This window comes from Engraulis encrasicolus, chromosome 14 (assembly GCF_034702125.1).
Source record: "Engraulis encrasicolus isolate BLACKSEA-1 chromosome 14, IST_EnEncr_1.0, whole genome shotgun sequence".
NCBI classification, from domain to species: domain Eukaryota; kingdom Metazoa; phylum Chordata; class Actinopteri; order Clupeiformes; family Engraulidae; genus Engraulis; species Engraulis encrasicolus.
In genome coordinates, this window is record NC_085870.1 from 27,422,410 (window position 1) to 27,427,342 (window position 4,933).

Sequence of the window (4,933 nt, forward strand, 5' to 3'; positions counted from 1 at the left end):
TCTTTTAAATTCTGGTTTGTTTGGGTTATTATTACCCTGGTATAAATACCCCTGCACGTGTAAGTAAGTTTGCAGAGTATGACGAAAGTTTTTGACTTGCCCTCTTCGTAACGCTAGCACTCAAGTAGGCTAGCTGGCATGATGCCACCCACAGCCCAAACTGTTTAGCTCTGGCTGTCCAAGTAGCCTTAGTGGCTATTCATGAACGAGATGAAATATAACCACAGCCCGTCTTCCTAGAGTATCTGTGATATAACAACCGATAGTCATATTCCCTCTCGAGCGGATAGCAGACATCCCAAGATCCAAAAACTTCTTTCAGGGAGATGCTTATCGACCCTCGACACCCCCGACAATCAAAATGCCATTAAACGCGTGTAATCATGTCCTTTACGTATATTGCCAAGTCTGCATATAACATCTGCCTAATACCCTACTATTTTTCCTAGGACTTTTACAGGGCGTCCTACTTGTGTGCTCGCGCAAAACTATTCCACACATTCCGCACGAGTCATTATCTTTCTCTGTCCCTTCTAAAATCAGGGATATTTTATCTGACTCGCAGGCATCAGGGACAGGGGGGGGCTGCTATCATACTCCCTTCATGGGATGTCTGCGATAGCGGACCTCGTCATGCTTTGAGGTGGACCTACAAGCATGCAATTACTGATGAACGTTGCTCTGGGAAACATAAATATTAGTGCCTAGTCTACATTTAAATGAGGACGTGTTTAAAAACTTATAAAATATAGGCTAGACTAGAGTAAACACCTCTGGTGTGGCTAAGCCAACTCTTTACCCACAGCCTCCCTGACACATTAGCACAGTTTCCGGGTCAACAAAAACTTAATATTTAGCAAAATAAGAAATGGGAAAACGGGTCGTCTCTCTAATTCTGATTCCCATATGAAAGCGCTGAAAAGGAAATCAGAAAATGACTTGATTCTCGTTTTTCGTTTTCCGGTTTCCAAACGGGAAACAAAATGCGAGTGGTTTCTCGTTTATTGTTTACTTAAAAATCGGGAAACCGGTCATTTTTCGTGGTCCGTTTTCCGATTTGAAAATGAAAATCGATTGGCCAGAAGATCCACGGACCGTGCCTATACCCTGTTGGTAAGTTTTGTTTTCAAGAAAGCGCCACGTTATTAACGTGGTTACACAAACATAAGGATCATGTACACATCTCGCACCAAATGTTGCTATTCTGCTTTGCACTGGAAGGATAAAGTTGATAAGGTTATTGCTACTACAACTTGTTCTGTGCAGATGGCCCAAAAGAAGGAGCGAGGCGGGCATGGGCTCTGGCTTTGAAGAGAGAGAGAGAGGTTTGTGCCAAAACAATGCTGATCTGATGCTGCCACTTACCTCCTGAGCAAACTGTTCGGCTCAGAGAGCCATCAATTTCAACTTCAACTTCCCCAAACACTTGTCCAAGGTTAGTCAAACAATTAGTTGCATGATATCTCATAATTAATCATGAATTGTTCTTTCAGGCTCTACTAAGGAACATCATGTATGCATTTATAAGTAGATAACCTTGATGGTGTCATACTGTGTTTGCCTATGTGGGGATCTGGGTTCAGTGTTGCCAGCTGGAAAATGCTGAATTATCTACCAAAACCTCAAAATTATCCTTTTTGGGGACTATTTGGGAGGAGATTATCGTACAAGACCCAGATTGTTGTTTCAAGGCATCAAAATGAACTGAATTACAACTCTGAAATGATTGTACATCATGCTTTTTTGATCAGTGAGGACAAAATTGACAATTATGGTACAAATACAATAATCATCATATATCTGGCAACACTGTCTGGGTTTCTCTCTCTCTCGCACATGAACACACGCGTCACATGAAGTGCTGGCAGCAAGTGCACAGGTGGAGACATTTCCGTGGAGGAGGTGGAGGTGCTTTCAACAGGAGGATGGTGCACGCATGGCGTGCGTTGCAATATGCGACCTTGCCTCCTCCACTTGCTTCCCTCCTCGTACCAGGAAGTAATATGTCATGATGACATCACTGACAACAGCATTATATTTCAATATCTTGCAAAAGCTCAATTGTAGAGTCTTTTTCTCATTTGCAATTGGGATGGTGAATGAAAAACAGTCCCTCAAAAGTTGTTGTGGCTAGGCTGACAGCTGGGAAACTTTATCGTTTTCTCCACAGAGGAGGGGCCAGGAGGCGGGACGAGGAGGCAAGCGCAAGTGGAGGAGGCAAGGTCGCATATTGCAACGCACTCATGGTCTGGGGTGTGCGTAGATTTAGGCACGTTTGATGCGCTTGATAAATGAGGGCCCTGAATCATTTGACTTGTTCTGAGTCGCATGACTGACTAGGAAGTTTTAAAGCATGACTTGTGAAGTTCTTACCACTCTCTTGCTGCAGCCATTTGCCACCATCACTTGATCCCCCTGTCATGCATATAATTAAGGATTACTGTACTGTGTTTTAACTGAGTAAATAATATGCATATTGGCTCCTAATGTTTTGTTTTTAACTTTTATTAGGGTAGTTCCAGTCCTGTGTTCCACTCTTCATGGAGGGCATGGGGTGACTGTCTGCGTTTGTGACCCTCCAGTCAGCATTGAGTTGACGGGCTACAGACACTTGGTAACTTTTCTTATTTGATTTCTGATGTTTTTAGTGTTTTATATTGGAATCTTCAATTGTATTAATGAAGCGAACCTTTTCATTTATGCATTCTCGGTATGTTTCGTGGATTTTCATTTTGTATTTACATGGAGGGCATCAAAACTGTGCATGAACACATGTAGATGTGCTTACCAAAAAATATAATTCTAGCTGTTGTCCAACAGCAATGTCAGCTGTCTATCCACCTGACGTCAACACGGCACAACTGATGGCCCAGCACATTTCAATAAGCGTATTTTTGTCTATTTTCAAGTAAAAATGCTCAGTTAGTCATGTCACTCTTAAATGAACGCCAGTCCTCCAAAAACTCACTAGAATTGTAGAACTAGAATTTTGAGGCCTAAAACCTAGTTGTAAACTCTTACCAATACAAGTATTTTACAGACATTTTCTTGATCTGATATTGAGTCACAGCCAGTTACTTGGAGAGGTCAAACCTATGTTGGAGGGAATCTGTGGCAGGGTTTCTTTGCTTTTACTTTTTGTACCACTGTTTCACCTAGATAACCAGCTTGACCAAGTGGCCCATTATCAGATCAAGGGTGTTTTTACTTGAAAACAGACTGACAAATAAGCTTGTAGAAACAAACAAGTGAGGCCCTCAGTTTTGCTGTGTTGATGTCACTGTTTGGCATGTTTTTTAAAATGTGAATGTTTTTTAAATGCTCAGCAGTTGGAGAACAGGCTGTGAACTGCTGATATCCTGCGCCCTTCAGCACAGTGAGCGCCAGTGCCACAGATCAACGCAATGTTTGAGCTGCCACAGACACCTTCATCTTTTGGCCATCAAAGTCAACATGCCTTCTGATCACCTTGTTTTTGCTGCATGAAGACCCTCAGGATCCTGAACATTATTCAGATCAACAATGTGTTGCCATTTAACTGTTCCAAAGGGACTGATGATAGGACCGTAAGCCTTGAGCATATTTCTAGCTAATTTCCTGATCAGGTAGATATCTTCCCCTGAGGAAGGGTTGGTAAATGAGGTCTTCAGAGGCTGTTCTTCTGGATTTTACCAGATATGTTTCGACGGTAGGGTCACAGGGATGTTGATGTGTCATGTGCTTTGAAATGAGCTGATGTTGTTATGGAGGTGTGCCCTCCCTGTCAATATTGACAGGTTGGTCACACTTCCTACTGAGTTATCCTTTTTGGATGGTGGTCTAGGTGTGTGACTGCATGTATGCCCCCTCATCCCTGTGAACAAAAACCAGGGATGAGGGGGCATACGTGCTCTAACACACCTGGCCCACCATCCTAAAATGACCACTCTAACAGCAGGAGGTTTGACCAATATCAACAGGGAGGGCACACCTCCACAACAACGTCAACTGATTTTAAAGCACGTCACATCAACATCCCTGTGACCCTACCATCGAAATGTCTGAAGTACATTGGTTAATGGATGGTTGTGGCGGGGTTCTGATGTTGATTGTGTATATAGTTGTCTTTTTTCAATAAATTGAAGTGTGGTCAGGCCTTGCTGTGTACTTTCATTGCCAAACTCTGCTTAAAGGATAACTCCAGCCAATTTCAACATGCAGTTGTATTGCTCACACTACCCTCGACTTATCTGGTGATGCTGCATTTTTTGGCTCAGCCCTTTCCGGGATTTGAGCTATTCTAATGGGGGCAGATTTTGTTTATCGCTGTTTGCTAGTTGTCTGATTTTGCATAACCTTTTGGATGTTTTGGGGAATAAATCAAGATGGTTTTTTTTATTATTATTTAGTGGGAGCATGTTGAAATTGGCTGGAGTTAAACTTTAAGTTTCCTATTTTTTTTGTTTTTTAACGATTCACTGAAACCATTGTAAATATTTGGGAATAAAGTAGTCAAAGCAATCTGTTGCATTGCTTAAATATTATGGTAATGGGATTACATTACTGATAACATATGTAGCTTATTACATTTCAAAAGTAACCTCACCAACCCTGTGTAGGCCTATGTAATATTTATTGTAAACATGCTGAATAGGATCAAAGGGTTTCAGGAAATTATGGATTTAACCTGTGATCACATTGTTGAAACTGGGCCCATAGGGCTTATTGCTGGTCTTATTGGAGATGTCCAGAAATAAGACAACGGTGCTGTTGTAGCTTGGTTAGTGCAGCCCTCAAATATTATAAGGCACCAAACAATAAACCAGCCTTCACTGTTGTGACTTGTGCAAATATTGCATTCGTGTAGGCCCTACACAATGATGGCACATTCAAGTGTAATGTAGCCTAATTTAGATAGTGTCCATAACGTAACCAATAGCCTGTAGACAACGGT

At 41.9% G+C, this 4,933-nt stretch overlaps 1 long non-coding RNA gene across 1 annotated transcript; it reads left to right on the forward strand.

Moving 5' to 3' along the window:
• The first annotated feature begins 1,112 nt into the window (after positions 1-1,112).
• On the forward strand, positions 1,113-4,556 carry LOC134463225 (uncharacterized). The gene is made up of 3 exons (XR_010037680.1): positions 1,113-1,435; positions 2,512-2,614; positions 3,327-4,556. It is a non-coding gene; the product is annotated as an uncharacterized LOC134463225 (long non-coding RNA).
• The last annotated feature ends 377 nt before the right edge of the window (positions 4,557-4,933 follow it).